The sequence below is a fragment of the Pleurodeles waltl genome, chromosome 3_1 (genome assembly GCF_031143425.1).
Source record: "Pleurodeles waltl isolate 20211129_DDA chromosome 3_1, aPleWal1.hap1.20221129, whole genome shotgun sequence".
NCBI lineage: Eukaryota > Metazoa > Chordata > Amphibia > Caudata > Salamandridae > Pleurodeles > Pleurodeles waltl.
This window is the reverse complement of record NC_090440.1, coordinates 1396815974-1396840896: the sequence shown is the minus strand read 5'-3', so window position 1 is coordinate 1396840896 and position 24923 is coordinate 1396815974. Positions and strand designations below refer to the sequence as shown.

Genomic DNA, 24923 nt, shown 5'->3' with positions numbered 1-24923 from the left:
CTTCCCACAAGGCTTTTTCAGACCCATTATTGGTGAATTACACGGGCTACTTAGCACTTCTTTCAGAATTCCTTGCTTCACAAAGTCTGCAATTATCTGCGCTACCTGTTTGAGGACATCTTGTGCCATGTGTTTCTGCGGTACCTGGGGAAACACTGCATTTGGCTTTACCTCTACTTTGACCGGTTCTACTCCTTTTATTAGTCCCACTTGCTTTCCTGTCAGGACCCACACTTTCTCTGTCACCGTTCCCTGCAATTCAGGTGGTAAGTCAGTTACTGTAAGCATTGGGAATAAGGTTGTTAAAGGGTATTCCTCATTTGCGGTCTCCGTCTCTAATTCTGAGAACTGACCATCGTCCCCTTCATCATCACTGTTTGTCTGTACCTCAATTCCTTCTTTGGAACAGGTAATCGAACACCTTGTTTTGCACAGTAAGTCTCTTCCCAGTAGGGATATGGGACTCGAGTCACAGACTACAAATTTATGTAATCCCTGGAAGTTACCAATCTCAATTTGGACTGGATCTGTAATCGGATTTGTCAGGAACAGATTTGCTACTCCTACTACCCTTATGGTACGCCCCGAAAGTGGCAATTTCGGAACTTCTGCACATCTGACTGTAGAGCGTGTAGCTCCTGTATCAACGAGGAATGAAACTTTATGACCCATCACCTTTCTCTTTACATAGGGTCCCCTCTGATCTACTTCTAGGGACGCTGCAAGCCTGCACTCCTCACTATCTGAGCAATATTCATCGCTTATTCCATCCTCATCACGCAATGGGAACTGTTGTACTGTGTTATTTTGACTCATCGTTTGGCCTGTGACCTGTTGAGGAAGCATCACCTGTTGCTGTCCCAATGGGGCTAATGGTATCTGCATTTGCTGTCTAGGTACCATGGGAATCTGCTGCTGTACCTGCTGCATCTGTGTTGGTTGAATATGTGGCATTTGCATCTGTTGCACAGGTTGGAGACCCTGCATCTGCACCATGTTATTCTGAAAGTTCGGATTTTGACCCCTCATTTTTGGGCCCCTCACATTTTGAAATGTACCCACATCATTGCTTTGTTGAACAACACCATCCTGCACCACCATTGGGCATTCCCGCTTCCAATGCCCCACGCCCCGCACGCGTGACATGGTGACATCTTTTTCATCCCTTGCACATAATTCTGAACCACAACAGTATTCAAGTCTGGACCAAGGTTCACAAAACTTCCTCAACCCTCGACCTCTCGGTTGCGCCTGAAAAATGCCATTTCCCTGCGGTTGCTGCTGTACCATCTGCTGCATACCATTTCCCTGCATCCCTGCTTGCGCTGCCTTAATCTGCATCACCAACACCTTCTCTTTCAACTTTCTCTGTTTCAATTAGATCTCGTCACTACAGAGTTTTGCATACCGCACCACCTCATCAATCGGCTTCACTTACCAACAGTTCAAATGATTCTTAATCATCTGGCTAATCTCTGGTCTCAGCCCTTCAACAAATCTGAACACAAGATGATTTATGTCTTTTGGCTCAATGACCTCAGTGCCACTATAGTGTTTGAACGCCTTTAATAACCTCTCATAGTAAGCATGTATTGACTCTTTGGCTTCCTGTGACGTCCGATCAATTTTCGGCCAATCAGTCACTTTCGGCGACACTTTTTGCTTTGTGATAATACCTCATCAACTCTGCAGATGGTGCTCCAGTAACCTTATCCCTTGCCGGCTCCTCTGTCAGCCAAGCTACACCTCTCTTGCACACAAAGCCATAAGTCAGGTGGAACTATAATCTCAAACAGGGTATTCAAGTCCTCCCAGAAACATTTCGCAAGCTTCACAAATCTGTCTGTCTGCTGGTACCATTCTATTGGCTTCTCCCTCAACCTGGGATAATCATTTGTGAATGACAGATTGTCACCCCTGGACCACGGTACATGAACTAAAACCCCTCCAGCCGTTTCTCTCATTGGTAACATTTTTATTGTCCCCATGTCCAGTGCAGCTTTAGCCTGCTTTGGTTCCAGACCGTCACCTTTCTCTTTATCTCTCTTCTTTGCCCATCTGCCTTCCCACTTCTCTAGTGCTCCCCAAATTTGAGCACTCTGCAGTTTCTCTTTAAGATGTGCCTTCATTCCAGTAGATCTCATTTGTTCAAAGTCTTTAGGCTCAAAGTCTAACCTATAGCTTCTTTTCATATGTTTAGTATTTTCAATGTCTATGCCGTATTTGTCCGCCAGGTTTGCTAACCTCTGATGCACCTTGCTCACTTCTCTAGTTATTTTGGGGCACAGGTACCTCAATTCTGCTTCCGTATATGACTCTAATCTGTTCACCCCATTGTCCCTTTAACCAATTCGGCTGCTTCTACACCCAGTCTCACAAAATTCAGGTATTCATCCCTCTCTGGCCTCTCTGCTGTCACTGTGGTGGTCTGTGGAGTGTTGAGTTTGTCTAACCACTCATTCAATTGTTGGTCTGTTAAGCCTTGCAACAAAATATTTCCAGACTGCACCATTGGTGTCTGTGTCGTATTTGTACTAATTACCTGTGGGGTTAGCGTTCCCAACCCTGCTTGCCTCATCGTCTCCAAAGGAACCCCAATTGGACTAAAGTCTAACAAGGAACTAGGGGCCAGATGTAGGAAAAAATCAAATTGCGACTTGCAATTTGCGAGTCTGTGCGACTCGCAAATTGCAAGTCGCAATTTGACATGCAGAAAGGTGTCTCAGACACCTTCTGCAACTCGCAATGGGGTCGCAAAGACCCACCTCATAAATATTTATGAGGTGGGTCGCAGTTTGCGACCCCATTGCGAGTATAGGCACTCGCTAACATGGAGGCCTGCTGACGTCAGCAGGCCTCCATGTTAGCGACCTGCCTTTTAAATAAAGGTTTTTCTTTTTTTTGAAGTGCAGCCCGTTTTCCTCACAGGAAAACGAGCTGCATTTCAAAAAATTCCGAAACCTTTAGTTTCGGAATTTTCAGGGCAGGGAGTGGTCCCTTGGACCACTCCCTGCCCTGAAAAAATAATATGGGGTCCATTCACAAAGGGGAAGGGGTCCCATGGGGACCCCTTCCCGTTTGCGAATGGGTTACCATCCACTTCAAGTGGATGGTAACTGCGACTCCATTTGCGACCGCCTACGCGGTTGCAAATGGAATTGCATACCATTGCGAATCGCAAATAGGAAGGGAACACCCCTTCCTATTTGCGATTCGGAAATGCATTTTGCGAGTCGGTCCCGACTCGCAAAATGCATTTCTGCATAGGAATCACGCATTTGCGAGTCGCAAACGGCAAATTTTGCCGTTTGCGACTCGCAAAGTGCTTCCTACATCTGGCCCTTGATCCTTCTGCTGTCTGTTCTCTTGGTGTCATTCCTTGGGAAGTTCCTGTAAACCCTCCTCTTATTGCCTCTTGGGTCATTACTCCCTGATCATATACGCCAGGCTTACCTTGCGCATACAGCGGTACTGGTGGACCAACAGTAATTGGCAATTATATAGCAGCTGGTGACTGTCCAAGTCCCAAACCCTGTGGAGTATTAACTCCCCTAGCTTGATTCATCATGGGTGCTGTAGCTACTGACTGCAATCCTGCAACTGAAGTATAACTCAGGACCACCTGTTGCTGTGGCAGCAATTGTGGAGTTGGCTCAATCTGCACTAACTTTGATCTTGTGTATACTGGATCACGCGGCACCATCAGACTCGTAGTCGTCTCTAATACTGGAACATCAGGATAAAGCCTCTGAATCTGTGGTGGCTGCAACTGTATCTACGTGTCTGGTGCAGTGGGTACACTGACACCATTTTGTATAAAAACCGTATCACTTGTCTGCCCTGTATTTGAGATTCCCTTACTCTGTGCCGGGTCTTTGGAACTCACACTAGGGTTCTGTATGTTATCATTTATGGCATATGGTGGCGGGCGATCATGTAACAACTGATTAAGAAACTCTTCATTGTCTGAATCATCTCCGTCTGCCCAAGACCTCTGAGTCTCCTTTGGCTTACTAGAGCCCTTGTCTGTCTTACAAGTGGCTTTCTTTCCCTGTGTCACATCTTTTTGTTTTATTGGCGGAAACATTTTAAGTCCGTCAACTATTCCCCTTCTCCACATCCTGGTTTCATTATCCCACCTAGCCTCAGCTAAAGTATTTTCTGCTCTTTTCATTCTCCTTTCAAATTTCTGCTGTCTCCGTCGTACGGCCATTAATTCCCAGATTGATAATGCCTCATACTGAGCTGGTCTCGGAAGCGGTTTATGCACACTTAACATCATTCGCAAATTAAAAAAAATTCTTATACTAAACGTTCCGTATTCCGGAAACGCTAAACTCCCCTCCTTCTCTGTCAATTTTCACCCCTGCTTTATCCAAAGACATGGCGTGACTCCCTTTTCCTCAATTACGATATAAGCTGGAGTACCCTCAGGCGGTGTGGGCTCCCCCACACTCGCTGTAATTTATGTATCTCCCCTCAAAGCACTTTTTAGGGCCTTGAAAAACTTAATTTCTGCGTCTTTTATTTTGTTAAGAATCTAATCAGGAAGAGACTTTAATTCCCAGAACACTCTTCACCCACTTTCCTCAACCAATTGCCTCTCACGGACGGCTGCCAATCCATGCGCGACCCCTCTCAGCAACTGACCTATCCCAGCGCGGCTCCACTGACGTCACACTCACACACACTGCAGCTGACAAAGTCTTGCGGCTTGTCCTCCTCACACAAAACTAATGCAATATATTGCGAGCACCTTTAACAACAAAAACCCAAATTTGCCGGTTTACTACAGGAAGGGTAACACAATCGCTTCAGAACTTTACAGAGATTTCACTTGAAGCCTCGGCCGCTACTCTCTCTTTCTCGGCTCCCACACTCGCAAGCAGAAATCGACCCGCAAATCCTACTCTCGACTTGTCAATGGTTCATTCTAGTGCACTTTAGAACTTGCCAAATCTCCATCGAAGGTTTTACTCACACAATTGACTCAAACACGACTTGTCAACCACGCCCGATTGACCTACTAAACTGTACAAATTACAACATAAACCCAAGTGTCTCCTACACTTGTCTATATACTCCGGAGTCTTAGACCACAACGGGTCCGTACATCACCAACAACCACGTGGATAATTTTTTAGCACAAAGCGCCACACTCACATGAAGTTAGCCGAATTTCCTACTCTCATACTGCGGAGTACGCCTACTCCTACTAAAACAACATGACCTGGCCTAAACACACAAACTTCACAAATCACCTGCAATATGCATAAGCTGAGCAAGCGCAAATTCTACACCACACATGCTAAAACGCCGAGAACATACCCAACTCACTTAGGCAGGCTCCGAGATTCTGGGAAAGTCATGGGGAACTCAGAAACACATCATACCTCCAATTTACATTATCTCGAAAAACACTTTTAACAATGGTCCTTCGTCCTAGGGCCCGAAAGGGCCTAAACCGTCGCTCTGCTACCAGAACTGTTAACGTGTCCCTTTATGACTAATTTATTCACTTTGGGACTCGTTGTAGGCCAATGAATCTTTTGACCCTGATTGAAGACACCTTAGGACGAGATAGCTGATCAACATGTCAATCAATAGATCATTAGCGTCATCAATATTTACCAGAATAAGGCAATTCAAATTAGTCAAAGACATTAATAAAACTCAGAAACCACCATGACCTTTCAGTCATGAATAACCACACCAGTTTAGTACAAGTTTGTGATATTTATTCCCTATTGATTACAATTCTACTAGTAAGTTTATTAATCTCAAAACGAAGAAACAGCATAGTCACAGTATGGCAACTCTTATAAGATTTCATCAAAACAAGAATCACGAATATTAGAACATAGCACGACGTCAACATAGGTTATCCTTAGCAGAGTATCATTAACGCATTATTCAACAAAGCATAGATTCAGTCATTTGTCTATTTGTGTCTGTTTAATGAACCCCTCATCTAACCTCGAATTAGCATTGGCATGTTGGACTTCATACAAAACAATTTAGTAACACCAATTTAGTAAACATCTAGCTATGGTCTCTGTCAAAAGAAGCAGTTGGTACCTAGAAAGGAAAAAAAGACAGACAATCACAATTTCATTGTCATATAGTTAGTTACCCTCCGTAATGAGTCACCATACAGATTCAGTCTTCGTCCTCAGAACATCAGTTAATTCGCCATCAGCCAGGAACTCAGCAAATCGGGTAAAGGGGCACTTCCCTCATAAGGAGGTAAAGTAAAAACGGGCAATATAAGGCAAGGATGGTTTTAAGAACCAAACAGCAAACTCTATACAGAGTGACAAAGTGTCTGGGTCATAGCAAATCCGCAATAGCATTTCCCTAACTAACTCATTTCCTTGTGTCATAGGTTTTTATCCCTTTTCTGTTGTACAATCTAAAATTTGGTTGGTCGGGGCAGGCACCCCACTATCTCCCTCCAATAGAGTTTCAATGACTTCATTAAAATTGTCACCCCATAACAGTTCTCACGTAGTTTATTGGTCCTTATGATTGACATCTCCAGCGGGTAGAATGTCCGGTATGATTTCATTCTCTCGTGGTCCTTTGCACATCTTCAGTCAGTGGTTCCATTGTCTGTACCAGTTCAGGAGATCTTGTACCTGCGAGTAGTCTACACTGTTGCATTCAGAAAGAATGTTTCACTGAGCAAGTCGAATTTCATGAGAACGGATCTACTACGGTTACATTCATCTTCTAGCTTTGGAAAAACAAGAGTTCATGTCCTTCAGCAAGTCAGCACACTGCACGTTAGAAAAACACATTTAATATGAAACCAGACAGCTTAGGCCTCGACTCATGCTAACTAAGGCCTAATGATTTATTAGCAGAACTTTAGCATATAGCCTTTCATATTAGTGCAAAATCATACTTTAACATAACATTTCAACATTATTAGTCAATTTCATTAGTCCCCATATATATTGGTGGCCACTCCCCATGGGCACGTTTCAAACACTCGTTTAGCAAAAACATATTAATACATTTTCTATGCGGCATTATTATACATTAGTTTGCAAACATTTCATGTTAATTTCTAAGTATATATGCTACGCTCTCTCACCTTCTACACTGGTGTGCAATTGTTCAGGGAATTGTTCAAAGTGGACACTGCTGCTTGTGGCACAGTCCGCTCTAAACGTAAAGGTTATCCAAAGGAGCTTGTGTGTAAAAACCTTGAGAGGGGACAGTGCAGTGCCTTGCGTAATGATGAACTGCTTGCTGTAAAATTTGCAGACAGGAGGGATGTCTACATGTTGACTACCATCCATGATAAAAATACTACATATGTGACTGTTTGGGATTAGGTTGCTGAATTGCACAAACCTGTGTACATTATAGACTATAATAAGCACATGGGTGGTACAGATGGAGTACATCAAAGGTTGGAACCTTACACTGCTATTCGTAAGTCTTATGTTTGGTATAAGAAGTTGGCTATCCATCTCATCTATTTAGCAAGCTTTAATGCTTTTGTTGTGTTCAAGGATTGTTTTCCAGAGACAAAGATGATGTTTGTTCAATTTCAAGAATATGTGATAAGTAGTCTTACTGTAGTGGAACAGGCAAGTGTTCCTAGAGTTGGAGTGGTGGTAGATGTGGCTGGATTGAAAGATCACCACTTTGCTGATCACATTCCTCCTAAGCCCCAAAAAACAATCCCTGTAAGCGATGTATAGTCTGTATGCGGCAGGAGAGTCACATGCACTGCCCTGATTGTCCTTCTAAACCTGGACTCTGTGTGCCCGTCTGTTTCAGAATGTATCACACACAAAAGAAATACTGGGACCACCCTTGAGAGTTGCCTGGTCTGTATCGTTTTATGTTTTTTGTTCAGTTTCGCAGTTTGCATTAGTGTGATGTATTTAGTTAGAGCTGTTTTGTTTCCAGTTTTGTATTTACTTACAGTTGGTTTGTGTTTTCTTTTATGTAAATAAAATGTGATAGTGTGCGTGGACTGGCGCTTGGTTGGCAGTAAATGTGGACTGGCTTGTCTGGTGGTGTGAGTGAGCAGGCATTTGTCTGGCAGTGTGAGTGAGCTGTGCACGTTGTGTGTCAGCTGGCGATTGGCTGGTGGTCTGTGTGAGCTAGCGCTTGGCTGGTGGTGTGTGTGTGTGCGAGCTGGCGCTTGGCTGGTGGTATGTGAGTAGTGACTTGCTGCTGGCCAATACACACACTGCAATACAAACGGCAGTCGTCATACTCGGTCAACTGGTGTAAATGCTGTGTCAGGCATGTGGGCACATGAATGTGATGGGCGCTTGGATGGCACTGTCTGTTGATGTGAGTGTTGTAATGTTTTTGGCTGGCAGCGCAAATGCTTCTGTGTGTCACGCATGAAAGGTGTGTGAAAGGACTTTAAAGTGGTTGGTACCTTGGCGCGGCTTTACAGCTCACGAGCTGTGAGTGATTTGTTCAGTTTTTTGGTCTATCAACTATTAACAGGCATTTTTATTTTTGGGAAATCTCTTATTATAAAATGTTTACATATTGAACCATCACTCACCATCGTGCCAAATCCAACCAGTATGTATATTTTATCATGAAAAAAAATCACTCTGCTGTCATCAAGCGTCGAAGCACACCCCTGACACGCTAGGTGTCTAGGGTGGGACTATGGGGGTATGTAAAAAACACATTTGTGCAAGTTATTTCTCTTTGTTATGGCATAAGGTATGGACCGCCGAGCATACTAAGTTCAATCAAAAGAATATTGAGAATTGTCAAAGTTCCTCTGGTGTAGGAAGAGTACAGTGGTTAGAATATGTTAAGAATTTTATGACCGGCCTGGGGCATCAAGATTGTTTTTATAAACCTGAAACACTAAGGACTGTGGCAAGGAAATTCCTGAATAATGAGTGCTTGTCACATGTGGAAGAATTAAGGCTATGTGCATTTCTGTGTGGGATCACCGCACCAACACACATTTTCTGCCACCCAAAGTTCCCCTCAGTCTCCTGATAAAAATGATACCTGATACCTCAGAATTTTGCATCACTGAAATGTGAGGAAAATTTGTTCTGTTAGACAATGTTTGAGGTTTGCAAAGGATTCTGGGTAACAGCATCTGGTAAGAGCCTCACAAGTCACCCCATCATGGAATTTACAAGGTGTCTAGTTTTCAAAAATGTGCAGGTTGGCTAGGATTCCCTAAGTGCCGGCTGGGCTAGAGCCCAAAATCCACAGCTAGGCTCTTTGCAAAAATACTTCAGATTTCAGTGGAAAACTGTATGTGTCTATGTTGCATTTTGGGGCGTTTCCTGTCACGGATACTAGGCCTACAAATACAAGTGAGGTACCATTTTAATCAGGAGAATTGGGGGAATGATGGGTGGAAGGAAGTTTGCGGCTCCCATCAGATTCCAGATCTTTGTGCCACTGAAATATGAGATAAATGTGTTTTAGACACATTTTGAGACTTGCAAAGGATTCTTGGTGACAGAACCTGGTGAAAGCCCCACAAGTCAACCTATTCTTGATTCCCCTCGGTGTCTAGTTTTAAAAATTTTACAGGTCTGCTGACATTCTCCAAGTGCCAGCTGAGCTCGAGCCCAAAATCTGCAGGTAGGCATGTTGCAAAAAACGCATACGTTTTCAGTGGACAAATGTGATGTGTCCACATAGCATTTTGGGGGGTTTTCTGATGTGGGCACTAGGTCTACCCACACAAGTGGGGTACCGCTTTCATCAAGAGACTTGAGAGAATGCTTGGTGGAAGGAAGTTTGTGGCTGCCGTCTGATTCCAGAACTTTGCATCATCGAAATGTGAGAAAAATTTGTTTTTTGGGCAACATTAAAGATTTGCAAAGGATTCTCGGTGACAGAACCTGGTGAGAGCCCCACAAGCTCATCCAGGATTACCCCTGGTGTCTAATTTACAAAAATGTATAGGTTTTCTAGGTTTCCCTAGTTGCCGACTGAGCTACAACCCAAAAATCACAGGTAGGCACTTTCCCAAAAAAGTGTCAGTTTTCAGTGGAAAAATATGATGTGCCCATGTTGAGTTTTGGGGCATTTCCTGTCACTGGCACTAGGCCTACCCACACAGTTGAGGTACCATTTTCATTGAGAGACTTGGGGAAACACAGAATAGCATAACAAGTGTTAGAACCAATTGTCTTTCTCTGCATTTGAGCCTTCCAAATGTGAGACAGTGTGTAAAAAAAAGAAGTGTTTTGAGAAATGCCCTGTAATTCGCATGCTAGTATGGGTACCCCCAAATTCAAAGATGTGCAAATAACCACTTCTTCTAAACTCCATATCTTGTGCCCATTTCAGAAATCCATAGGTTTAATTGATTCCTATGTTTCACTCTTTATATTTTACCAAATGAATTGCTGTATGTCCGGTACACAATGAAAACCCATGGCAAGGTGCAGCTCATTTATTGGCTCAGGGTACCTTGGGTTCTTGACGAACCTACAATCCATATATATCCCTGCAACCAGAGGGGTCCAGCAGATGTAACAGTATATTGCAGTATATTACTTTCGAAAATCTGCCATTTTATTTCATTTTAACTGTTACTTTCTATAAGAAAACCTTGAAGGATCTATTCAAATGACCCCTTGCTGACTTCAAAATTTTGATTACGTTTCAGAAATGTATAGATTTGTGGGCTCCACTATTGGTGTGATACCCATTTCTGTCACTGACTGGAAGGTAGTTGAAAGCACAAAAAATAGGAAAAATGGGGTATGTCCCAGTAAAATGCCAAAATTGTGTTGAAAAATGTGTTTTTCTGATTCTAGCCTGCCTGCTCCTGAAAGCTGGGAAGATGGCGATTTTAGCATTGCAACCCCTTCGTTGATGCCATTTGTTGGAAATAAAAACAGATGCTTTCTTCTGCAGCACTTTTTCCTCATTTTTCCCCTGAAAAAGCCCAAATTTAAGGTGTATTTAGGCTAATTTTTCAGTCCCCATCAGAGATATCCACAAACCCTGGGTACCATTAGAATTCCCGGCATGTTAGAAAAAAGTGCTCAAATTTGGAGTGGATAAAAAGTTATGGGGGCCTAAGCACTAACTACACCAAATAGCCACAAAAAGGCTGTAAAATTCTGTATTCAAGGACTAGAGCGAAAGCATAACACAACCTGGTATCCTACTATTTATGATGACAGGTAAGAGCGATGTAATGCCCCAATTACTTGTCATAGGCTGGGGCGGCTCCTCCGCTAAGGTTGAGGAGTGTCGCCCCACTGATTTTTCCAAAAAGGAAAAATAAAATGATAATAACGCATATTAAATTATCATTTTATATTTCCTTGTAGGGCGAGGCTGGGCTGGAGGGAGGGGGCCGAAGGAGGGCTATGTGCACCTAAAGTGCGCATGCCTTTTTGGCTGGCCATGTTCGGCCGGCCAAAAAGGCATGCGCATGTTGCATGTTCTCTATCCGGCTGTATAGCACAGCCGGGTAGAGAACATGCACAGGCTCCCACTCCCAGTCTAGGTGGCGAAGCAATCCGCTCAGACCAATCAAGTCACTGCTGTCAGCGCCGTGATTGGCTGGGAGTCCGTGCAGCTGGGAAGCGGAAGAGGACAGAGGAGAGATGAACGCATCTGCCGTTGAAGGTGGGTGTTTTTTTATTTTTTTATTTATTTAAACTAACCCCCCCACCACCCTGTCCCGCCACGTCACCCCTGTTCAGTGGCAGCTGCCACTGGCCATAAGGTCAAAGAATACGTCATCGCAAATGGGAGCAGTCTGAAGTATAACATATGCTGCTTGATGAACTTAATTAGGCCCTTGGTAACTGAATTCAAAGCATTGATAAAGCTATTTTCTTTGTATGTTAAGGAGTTTTTCCACGTTGGCTGACATAGAAAACAGAAAGACTTTGTAGCATAAAAGTAGGAGACTTGAGTTGCATGCCACACAAGTAACACCTTGTCTTAAAGCTTGTATTCCTATCGGGCAATTTGTACCGATTTTACTGATGATATGACACTTTAAGCCAGGTTAAGTTTTGTAGGTAACAATTGCTCAAAGGACTGGATAATTCTGAGCCTGGAAACAGTACCACACTGCACAGCCAGAAATTTAGAATTAGAATGGTTTAACCTAGAAAAAACGATGTTGGAGATTTCCACTATTCCTCAGGCAGTAACATTGCTAGAGAAGAGCAATCAAACGTTAAAAACTGAACCCTTAAAAAAACCCATAGAAAATATTGAAAAATATACAAGTAATTACAATAATGAAACCATTGCCTATGCCAATTATCATTAGGGTTCCCGATTTTATAGTATTTAATTTTTGGTCATTTCAGTCATGTTCTTATTATTTCACATGTTTTTATTAGATTTATTTTGGAAAGCAAAAAACAGAGCTGCAGCAAGTATATTTCTAATTAACTGGATAAAGTACACTGAAATATGAATATATGATACATGAATGCCTGATGGATGTTAATGCTGTAAGCACTTACCTAATACATCCCTACATATGAAAGCAAGGGGTGTATTTATACTCTGCTTGCGCTGGATTTGCATACATTTTTTAACTCAATTCAGCGCAAACCTTACACCATGCAATGACATGCAAGGTAGGCGTTCTCGTCCAAAAAATGACTTAAACACCTGTGCGCCATATTTATCCAACTGTGCAAAAATGTGCACGGCTGGGAGGTGGAGTCGAAAAATGGCGCACATCCCAATTTGCATCACAAATTAACGCCTAGGTCAGGGCAGGCGTTAAAATGGGGCAAACACACCAGTACTTAAGGAAAACCCACAGAAGCAACATCAGAGTTCCAAAAGGAAAACATGGAGGTGCTATCCATCCAGCATGCACGAAGATGCGGAGCACAGGACCAACAGCAGCAGCTTCCACCACTCCAGAAGGGACCCCAAAGGCAACGCAGAAGGCAGGAGAGGATATTCAGGACCAGGACAACCCTTCAGGGCCTCAGGGAACATGACATCATCCAGAGGTACAGACTAAACTGGCAAGCCATACCGCAGCTGCTGCACCACATTGAGCCACAGTTGGCACCCAGCTTGCAGACACCCCACATCATTCCACCAGAGACCAAGCTGCTAGCTGTCCTCCACATGTTGGCAAGTTGCTCTTTTCAAACCACTGGTGCCCTGGTTGCCCGGATCTCACAGCCTTCAGTCTCTGCCTTCCTACCCAAGGTACTAGATGCCATCATCTCCCTCACACCCTGCCACATCAGCTTCCCCAGCACACAGCTGAAACAGCAGGAGACCAAACAGGGCTTCTACCAAATCAATGGCTTCCCACACGTGCTTGGTGCCATTGACTGCACATAGGTACGGATTGTGCCACCTGCTGCATCCGAGCATCTATACCGCAACAGGAAGCACACACACTCCATCAATGTGCAGGCCATTGTGGATCACCGGGGATTGATTACCAACATCGTGGCAAAGTATACTGGGAGTGTACATGATTCATTCATCTTCCGCCACTGCACCATCAATCAACACTTCCAGGATGGACAATATGGAAATGGCCTACTTGTTGGTAAAGACAGAAATCTAGTTATATATGCACAGTACAGCAACCCTGTAGGACACACAACACATACATCACTACATTGACACGTGGGCAGGAAGACACTAGGATTGTGACACTGCTAGTCATGTTTGATATCCTGACCCTATGGGATACATAACTATGGACAAATGACAGATGCAAATAACAACAGATTCCACTCCAGAGCCACAAGGAACCAATTTAAAACCACACAGTGACAATGACATGGCCTTAACTGGCAATACAACTTGGAAGATGAATCTTACAATATCACATCAATAGCACTCAATCACACACCCTTCCAAGCAATACGTACTGTGTAAGGGGTGTGTAATGTGTTTCTCTGCAGGTCCAACACCATGAGACACATAGCATGATGATGATGACTCGAATGAAGGTCACATGGAATCATTGAGGCAGTACCAACATCTCACATCACTCCTGAGGGGACATTTTCCGCTACCAATAAGGAAGTGGACTATGCTAAGAACACATATTGATGTGACGATATTGCAAAGTGCACATTGCTACACATACAAATTGAGACAATTACACATATAAACAACAGACGTACAGGCATATGGACCTTTTGACACTTAAACCATCACCCCCACAACCAAGTTAGCCAGCTTACCTGGACCAGGTTCAGTAGTTTAAGTACACGTTTGCACATGAGGCAACTCAGTGAGGGCACAAAAATAGGTTTGCATAGAACGTGTCACACATGGGATATTTGTCAAGTGCGAACACTTCAGTGCTGCAAACTAATGGAGATGTGTTGTACATTGTCACCTAGCCAAATCAGAGGTCCTCACTGTTGTTTTTCACATGCTATTACATTTGTTGAATTGGATGGGATGTTCAGGCCACATAGTGCAACCGTGTTACCACCACAGTGGAATTGATTCTGTGTGTGGAAGTATCATGTCACCTCCAGTGATGGCACATGAACACTTCTTTCACATGACATAATGCATGGAAGATACACAATGAGCTGCAAGTTTACAAATATACTGCTGATATCCGGTCAATCAGCCAAATACCAGTTTAGATAAGTAAACAACCGAATGCTGATAGAACATCCTTCAAGCCTAGGATCCCACACAGTAACACAAACACAGTTGAGTCACAGATGACACAAGATACCAACTGCCATGCAAAGTGATAATCAAGGTGTAACCAACCAACAACCAAATATTTACACTCATTTTCTCTTTCAGCTGATCAGGGTTATGGGATCCAGCCATGGATCATGACCCCATTTGCCAACCCAAGCACAGCAGCAGAGCGTGCCTATAATGAGGCACATAGGAGAACACGCACCATAGTAGAGAGGACGTTTGGCATCCTGAAGTCCAGATTCCGGTCCCTCGACATCACCGGAGGCAGCCTCTTATATTCACCTGAAATGGTCTGCAAGATCTTTTTGACCTTTGCCATCCTGCACAACATTTGTGTAAGGAGGAACATTCCCCTCTATGAACCAGACCCACAAATGCCTGAAGAGGAGGAAAAGGAGGATGCTGTTTGTCCACATGAGGTGGACCATCCAAACACTGCAGCAGGATTGAGACAACACATTGTACGAAACTTCTTTTAACTCTAGTCACCATCACCACTTTCTTACCATATGTCATTAAACACCTCACTTCATCACTCAATCATGGTCTGGGTATTTATTTATGCATCACATGATCCCTAGGAATCATAATCAAAGATTAGCCTCATGGAGCATTGCAGAAATACAGATTAGGATACTGAAAAAGCCACATCACATTTGATGGGTATGAATGTACAGCCAACATCACACACAGTGGAAAGGTCATATGTCCTGTCTATTTCACATGTGAAGGGCAAAATTAGAGGACCACAGCTATGACTCATTCATGTTGCTAACATGGTTCATTGAAGCACATGACACACAACTAAAACACCATCAATCATAAGATAAAAAAGTGATTCATACATGAAGCAGTGGATGTGTTATTGCATTGGTAACAGGAATGTACGACCAGACCCTTGACAGCAGTAAGTGTGACATTAGATGAGTTTGCAAGGAGCATGTGTGACAAGGAGTCCTACAACGCTGAAAATGGATAGCACGAGTGCCCCAGGTATGACAAGCATTGCTCACAAGACATGCCCTGCGCAGCACATCCCAGGTAATAAGTCCTGCCACTGCCATGTTTTCACTCAGCGCCCACCCTTCTCTAGGGGGCCCTGTAAATGGACTATCTGTACCTTGATAACCTTCATCTACACACACCCAGACTCCCATTCTGAGTCCTGTGTGCTTCCCTCTTCAGTATGGCATGCCATAGTCATAGTTCATCAGTCTGCATGGACTTCAGGCCCGATAATGCACTGCCTGGTAGTCAGTAGGACCTGTAATCAGCTGTCCATTGCTTCCCATGTGAAGTGTCCAGTTGGCCCTTTGAACTTGATTCTCAACTCCAGGACGTGTGAGAGACTGAAGGATGCTCACACCTGTGAGCACTTCCATGCAGACCAGCCATTTGAACCTGCACTGCCATTGCTGCTGCCTGGAACTGCTTAGAACCTGCAATTTTCTGAATATCCTTGTTGTGCATTGCCGTATCAATCACTTGTGTAACACAGCCCTTGGGGGATTGTGTAACGTTGCAGCCCACACCACAAGTACAGTTTTTAGTTCCCATAGTGTTGTTCCAGCTTTTCCAAGTCAGAGTCTGCTCACTGTTTATTTGCCTTGTTCATTTTTGTTCCTGACAGAGCCTGCATCCTGCTAGCCTGACTGGTTCCTGTTTTTGTGTTAACCATAGAGGTTCCCTGTGGCTACATTTGTCTCATGCTTGCTTTCCATGCCGTCTCTTTCCTCCTGGAGTATTGTGTCTGGTAGGTCTACGATGAATCCTCAAAAAGATAGTATAGTTTAATCAGTTTACTTATTGCATTATGATCTGGGACATGTATTCAAATTGCCTAATCCAGCCCCCATCCCTTGTCTGGGTTTCATGTATTCATGAGTGCTAAACAGTAACAGTGTACTATGGCTGTATGCATGGATTTGGTACGGTGCCTCAAGCACAACACACAAGGTATCCTAATGTGTATGAAAAGACAAAACATGTTTGTGCCCTGACGGTCCACACATAGATTCACATCGGCCCCATTCTTTTAATGGGGCTTGCGTGGTGACTAGCTGTGAGATTAATCAGCACAGAGGCACTGATGTTCCCTGTTGCAGTGGGAATTTTAGATGCCACCGGGTGCACAAATGTTGTGATGAAATCTGCCAGTTTCCTATTACTGATACATAAAGTTTTTGAGCACACCAAGGTTGTCCTGTTGTCAGCCTTATAAAAGTTCAGTAGTGCCATGGCTGGACTATCCCCATGTGTGTCGTCAATTTATCTTTGGGCTTAGGTCAATTCTGCTTTGAAGGATACTCTGTTAATGCATGGAATGGATCCACAGACTCATGACTAGACCTGCACGTAACTGTGACAACATGGAGGCCAATACTGACACAGGGTACACATGTCCACACACTTGAACTGGACACCTTTGTGCAATGAACCAATGGAAATATGTGAACACATGCAGCATGGTCTGCTGGTCCTCCACTGCCACAGAAGAGACATAGGTCATTTATATGACTCAAACTGTGGTGTACCATAATTTTTTTGGATTGGTGTTGGCACTCTGTGTCACACACAATGTACCTACCTAGCATGTTCAAATGCCTTACTCATGGGTAGTATACAAAAAAGTGACTATGAAGTGGTATCCAACATTCCAGTACATGTGATGGCTTACCCTTGTAATATTGCCATTATCAACCATCCTCTATCTATCTTGTGCATAGTTTGTCATGGGAGATGTTTTGTCCCCAAAGTCAGGGAAATTCACACAGCATAAGACGCTACAGGTATGACAAACACATATCCTGACTGATGTACCTCAAGGAATGGCATCAGATTGTCATCCACATTCACAACTCTTGCATACAAGCGCATTATGCAAAACATGTCTTGTGACGTTCACACAGAGGTACAACAACAATTGAAATAGCCAATTCACCGACATAAACACACAGGCCATGAGTGAATGTATTAAGTTGCGTAGCCTTGCTATCCTCTATTGACATACCACCGGCTCAAACTAGGGAATATAAATTTTTATTCCAAATGTCTGGGTTGCTGTTGCGTCAGTTAAGAGTGCTAATCCGGCACAACAACATGAGTATTATGGTCCGCTGTAGTGTGGTCTGTCACATGTGCCCAAACACTGGAACACACACAACAGGCCTGTAACAGGGGTACTGTAAGGAAGACTCGCAGCCAGCAGTTCACTGTTAATTTGGCTTTATTAATTAGTATTATTATTGCATCGTTTATGGTTTTGTTTGTTTCTTTTTGGTTTATTGGATATGAGTCCTTTTCCTTGTTCTGCCTTCTGGGTTCACGGGGTGTTCATCCTCTTCTGTTTCTTCCTTTCAGATGGTGTCTCAGGAGCCGCATGTGGGAAAGAAGAAGATAAAGACAACTGTTCGTGGAGTGGTAAGTTTAATTTCTTTTTTTCTTTTTTCCTAAACTGTTTTCTTTTTCTCTATGACTTCTTTTTACTGTCTACTGTTCTTCTTTTCTGATTCTCCTCTTATTCTCTGGGTCTATTTTTTCTTGTCTTCTTTTCGTCTTGGCTATCTTGTCTTCTTCTAGATTTTTCTGTATCTCTGACCCTGTCTGGGGTATTTTCTCTTACCCCTTTTCTAGTCGTTGCTTTTCTCGGTTTTAATTAAAAAAAAACTAAGCCGTTTTGGATTTCTTCTTTTTTTTTCTCTTTTGTGTTAACAAACAAAATAATAAACTAAAGATCAGACATCATTCTGTCTTGTTTTTCCTTGTCTCTTGTACGTCTTTTGGGGTTAACGCTGTGAAGGAAAAAAAACCTTATTATACAGCTTAAACTGAAATAGGAAACAACAAAAAAAAAACAATACTAAAACTAAACTAGTATTATGTACTCCACCGGCCTGGCCGCCTCACGCTCGTACTGAAAGTATGTTAGATGCTTGTCCTCTATAGGACCGTAACTGCCAAGGCCACGCTGTCCCCAGGGCCTGGCGGTTTTCTGGTCTTGCCGCCTCCTAGTCCTCCCATCTCTGGAACAGGGAAAAAACTGCCATCATCGCGTTCCACTTGCGAGGTCTGGAGTCTGCTTCGAAGACGCTGGCTCAGATGGCACGTCCATCCTCTCTGTGGTGTACGTTGCGATCCTCCTTCGGCGCCGCCTCCCAAGGTATTCCTCCTCGTGCTGCTGCTGCCGTCCATGTCTCGTCTATGAGGGGTTTACAAACCCCACCGTCACCCGGAAGTGTTGCCTGATTGGTTGATGGTGGTATGGCATCCGGGTCAGGCAGGCCAGATGCAATGGGTTCCCCAGGGGACTGCTGGGTCGGCGGCGTGTCGGTCGACCCATTACAAGGCCCGTAACAGCCTATCTCTGTATAGTTACAGCTTTCATGTACATAAAAAATGTGAAAAATGACACAAACACAGTTAAAGACAGATATTTTGACTCAAATAAAAGACGCTTATGCGTCAAAATATGCTGCATATGTGTTGAAAAATGACGCCCACAGCCATTATACATCTATTGGTCCTTAGCAACACTGCACCCCATGAAATTGGTTTTCCATGAAAAATATATTGATCTTTGAATGCAGTGTAATTTTTAAGCATATTGACGCAAAGCCCGTAAGCGCCATAAAATTTTCACGCATCATAATATAAACGCACCACATTTGAGACAGGAAGTGATGTAATAGGATATTCTGTTTACAGAACTGATACAGTGGGTGTACTTCCACTTTCACTTTGCAGTCTGTGATTCTTCTCGACTGGGTGGCTGGGTTGCGAAGTGTGTCTGTCCAAATTGTGCTTTTGTCTCCTGTGTGCCATTCTAATTGTCATCTGTTGTTTAAGTCAGTGTAAGTGTGTTTTTGTCATTTTTGGTGTCTAATTTTTTCTTTGTACTGTTGGGAGTGTGTAGTGGGTATTGTTAATTGGGGTATTGTTGGGCTGTTTGTGGGTTCTTTAAGTTTCATTTTCCTGCCTTCTGTCCCTGTATTTTCCTATTTTCCCTTTCCTATCCCTATTATTTTTGTCATGTTGGGAAGGCCAAGTCTGGGGAGAATGGGAGAGGGGGAGCTGGGGGCTTTCATTTGACTGGTGTGCCACTTCCTCCCCCTGATGTTAGAGGCTGGTGGCAGGGTGATACAGGGGTATCACACCGAGGTGAGGAGGCTCAATTGGTCCAAGGTGCTGTTCCATCTGAAAAGAATATTCAACACCTAGCGCAACGACCACCAAATCAAACATCGCTGGGCTGACCTTGTGACCATAGAGCAAGACCTGCTGGACCACCTGGGTGTGGTGATTGGTGGCCCTGTTGGTGAGTAAAAATCAGATTAATGTGCACATTTAAATACTCTGTAGTGACAGTAGCAGATTTGTTGGCATGCTGCATGAAATGTTTGTGGACATGTGGAATGCAAGTTAAATATACAGTGGCCCTGATTTATACAATATTTGCTACACATTGCCGTCATTTGTAGACCCAAAAGCTGCACAAACTTAGAAAACATAACTTGATCTTGGAAATTAGTGCTGCTTTGACTCCAATAGATGAGGGTAAGGCGGCTCAAACATATGTTTTATTCATGGCCTGTGAGCGTACCAGGAATGAGATGTATTTCACACACTATAGCAAGGAATGCATGTAGTCCCCAATTATTTGGAAGGAATACATGTCTGAACTGTATTCATGGCCATACGTACAAAGTTCTTCCTAACCTCTGGTAATATCTTAGGCTGATACTTTGACTTGCTTTGTGCAGCATTTAAATTAATTATGGATAGCAAAGTAATGCACACGGGATAATATCTAACTGTTTGGTGCTACTTTTCATAGCTGTCGCATAAAAACATGAAGCAAATGCTACATAATTAAAGAAAAGAGATTATCTGGCCCTATGTTCATTGTTCCTGTGTGTTTTAATTTGCCTTGGCCACAATTGCTGGTACAGAGGGGATGCATTTGCCATCTGTGTCACTTTATAGCCAAGCAATTTTCATAAGTTAATGGGTCATCCTGGGATCCCTGAACTTTGTGAATGCATGGTCACAAACTATTTATTTGCACGATGTTGTGCAAGAGACCCCTGACTGCTTCCATCATACTTTTAAAGTGCCAAAATAGTTTTCTAGTTTACGTTTGGTACACCCCTGCTGATCTAGTGCAGCATATGTACAATTGTTAACTTCTCAGTATGAAGGCTTTCACAGACATGGGTGTATGCTAAGATCAGCAGACCAGCATTCCCCCAAACTGCTGCCATTCCCAAGGTGCATACAAATTGAGACCTACCTCATCAAGATTGCCACAGTAGGACAGTTGCTAAACCATGTTTCAATTAGGGGACAGTGTCAGTTTGTTGTATAACCACAGATCACCCAACTTGGCAAATGTAAGATGATGAATGTGGCTAACTGTGATTTACAATACCTGATATATGTATACAGGGCCCTGAGTAAAACATTTCAGGTGCAATGACTACACCTGTGCCCATGCATTCTGTCATGGATGATCAAATTAGAAACTGTCAGCATATATTTCTTTGTTGTTTTGATTTAGATAAATGGCCAATCCATGTTTAGCGTAACATTGTCATCAAGTAACACACAAGATCCATGCCATCATGGTGTCATAGGGGGCATATACAGCTCTGGGTACACTGGCAATGTGGCATATGTAACCTACAGATAACTCAGGCCCACATTTAATGGACCATAGAAAGCACAATAATTTGTGAGCTAAACTCAACCCACATGAGCATCACACAGTAACTGATTGTCCCTTGATGCACAAGCCACAATACCTGAGTGACTGGTGTTGCAGTGCACAGGGAATGTGGCTTTGCATGTCTCTCATAACAACAAATGAAGAAATGGAGTACCCTCTATAAATAATACAGCACAAAACTGAGTAATCATGTTTCTCACCACATGATTGTTAGGGCCAGTGCACGTGTGCATACTGTATGTGTGTCTATCACTCACTGGAGTGACAGAGACAATACATGCTTGCAATAGTATGTCTGTTGGGGTGTGTACATGCCTGAGGTGCTGCTCTATCATATAAAATGTCTCACACACATTGATTTGTTGTTCCAAGTTTTGTACAGTGAGCAGACATTGAGCCCATTTCACCCTTCCATGTTTTACAGGTGGACCAGCCCCGTACACAATTGGAGAAGTGGCTCGATTCGCGGACCCATACATAACCAGTAAGTGTTGATATATTAGTTCTGTGTTGTGTTTGCAGCTGTTGTGTGATTGACTCCTGTGTGTTGGACACATAGCAAGGTATGATGTGCTGGCACATGATCTGATATGTGACTTGCATGGACTTTGACATTTTGTTCCATTTTTGAATTGGACATTCAGTGGCGGAGAGTCATATTTAGGGATTCTAGTGCTGCGCTGTAGGCATGGGCAGGGGAACAGGGTGATATTTGTTGCTACATTTATGCCAATGAAAAATTTGGAGGTAGCCATGTTTATGATTAAGTCAGCAAGTCATACCCTGACTCACACAGACCAGTGGTGCCGAAGTACTACCCACAGACTTGAGCCTCCCTGTGAATTAATGAACATGTAGGACTGTATTTTTGACTTCCTAGCAGCATCTAGCTCCACATGTCATGTTATGTTTAAGTTTCACTTGAGTAGAATGTCATAGGTGTGCATGCAGCTCAAGCCCAGATGGCTGCTTGCATCTATGTGCTTGTTTTTTGGAAAGGTATTCGTGAGATCAAATGATGTTGACAATTGTCCGCAATTAGGAACATAAATGTGGATGTGATTGTCCAATGTTTGAGTCTATTCTAGTTGGCAGGCCTCCTTACCTGTGGTGGACTGACTAAACCCATGGACATCTGTCCAAAGCTTCCTGGCTGTCCTTGATGTTTGAAAGTATGAGTTGCATGTCCATCACCCCCTGAGGCGCAGGGTTAGGATTATGAAATATGTGTACCTAGGTGTGAGGATCCCAGTGTAGAAGACAGACATGTAATTCCAACATTACTTTGTTCCAAACTAGGATACCCCATCAGGAATAGCAACTGCATACCGTCCTAGTAATTCCATTTACAAATCACAGATCTTGTGGGCCTTGATTGTCATCCAGAAGATAGTCATTAGTTGGCCTGTCACATGTGGAGTACTTGCAACATTTGTTATGCGACTAATGGCAGAACAATGATGCACAGATCATTTAAGCAGGTACACACCTTTTTGAGCACTGCTGTGCTGTTAGATAGGAGACGTGTAGGCTGCGTTGGCATGTAATTCCTCTGGGACAATCTATGATCTATGCTGTGATTTGGACTGTTTAAGCTAATTTTGAGAAAGTGTTAGAATATCATCAGTAGATGTATCACACAATGATGTCACTAATGTTTGGCTTTCTCTTTTTTGACAGCTGCCAACTTGGATGCCAATCAGATCCGAGAATTCCAGAGGCAGGCAATGCAATACGGCCACATTCTAGATGTGGAGTCTGGGTTCCGCAACATGGCACGGTGTTATCGCCATGAGAGAGCCACAGGGGTCTGGAGGGTATTTGCACAAGGGGGGCTATCCTTGCCCACAACAGCCACCAGCACATCGGCTCCAACGACAGTCACACAAAGGATGACAGCCACTGTTGCAGGTCCCTCTACCTCCTCAGCTCCAGGCTCACAGACAGAGGCTCCTGCACCTCCCCCTTCAAGCACGGCACCGGCACCAGCACAACCATCCACTAGTGGCTCACAAACAACCCCTGCTGCAGTCATAGACAATGCCAAATTTATGAACATGAGACGAGACATGCAATGGATGTTGCGAAGGATAGACAGGCTGCAGAAGGAGGTGTCCCGCAATAGCAGGAGACTGCGTGGGATAAAGAAGATCCTGCGGAGAGCAAACTTGTGACTTTGTGACCCTGAGCCGTGATTCCCTCCCCTCCCTCCTCTTTCCTGATTCTTATTTTTAGTGGGTTTAGGGGGCTTAGCGTTAGGTTAGAATAGGCTGTTAGTTTAGTTAGTATAAGTGGGTTGGAGGGAGGGGTGTATCATATTTTAACATGTGTTTTTTTTGTGGGTGGGTGGGTGGGGGATGATTTTGGGGTTTATGTGTATAAAATATAAAAACCAAAAATATATATATATGTGTTTAGGTTAGTATATGTTGTCATACATATGCCCTGACATATAAGGGGGTGGAGTGATGTTTAGAGTGTTTAGTTAATTATGATAAGTAAGTTTAGATTAGGGTAGTTAGGGCCAGTTGTGGGTAATGTATAGTTAGGATAGGGTTAGTTAAGGTGTTTCCCCTAGTTTTATTATCCTTTTTTGCTGTTAAATAAATATTTAGGTACCCCTTTACAGTATGTGTCATATGCTTGGGGATCAGGGCCTTGGCATGGGTGAACAGTGTAAATTTAGTATTTGCATTTGTGTTCCATCCTGTATCCAAATCCCATTGTTTTCATGGTTATTCCCAATTCCAATTGAGCTGTCACATTGGCAGGTACACCAAAGCTACTTCCCTATGCATCTGCCATCCATTGCTCCCACCACTCAAGGTTATTATGGTTCCCAATGTGTTGTTAGGTTTGGATGTGTGTTTTCAACCTGTCATCGTTTGAGGCCAGATTTGGAATCTTGGGCACTGTGGTACGTCTGCCTGCAGCCTGATGTTCATGTGATCCCTGATAAGGTGAGTGCTGGTTTAATCCTATGTAGTATTGTATCCATAACTAACACCTATCATTTCTTACATTATACTCCCAGGTTGCATATTTGTCCATACACTCGTACGCATCCATTCCTGCTGTCTGGTGTGTGTGTGATGAAAGTTTATAGTCAGATGTCACATACATAAAGATTGTCTAGAAGGGAATTTTAAACACATTGATTTTCGGCTTAAACATCCCTTGAAGCAGACTTTTCAGTCCAACACAGCATTATACTGTTAGTTTTCTATTTACGTCAGAAATAACCCTCAGGAAGTGCAGATGATGATACAATCCACACCCAGTGCATAGTTATCAGCCCACAATCTTTCAAGGCAGTTGTATTGACATTCTATGGCCATTGACATGTGACATACATCACTAATCTCCTACACGGTTGATGTGTCACATTACACAGAGACAAAGTGGTTGTGTAAGTGCTATATATTTTAAAGTGCTGTAGTGCAATATTTACATAGTCCAGGATTGTGAGTCCATTAGTGTGATGCCTTCTATTGTGATACTACACAGGTGCAATGGGACATGTCATTGGACATGCTGG

The 24923-nt window shown here is 43.3% G+C and overlaps 1 long non-coding RNA gene across 1 annotated transcript in view; it reads left to right on the top strand.

Moving 5' to 3' along the window:
* The window catches only part of LOC138283359 (uncharacterized), a 75143-nt gene extending 56657 nt beyond the window's left edge, over positions 1 to 18486 (top strand). The window contains exon 3 of the long non-coding RNA XR_011201216.1: positions 18022 to 18486. This is a non-coding gene — a long non-coding RNA (uncharacterized lncRNA). The remainder of the gene's footprint in view (positions 1 to 18021) is intronic.
* Positions 18487 to 24923: the final 6437 nt, after the last annotated feature.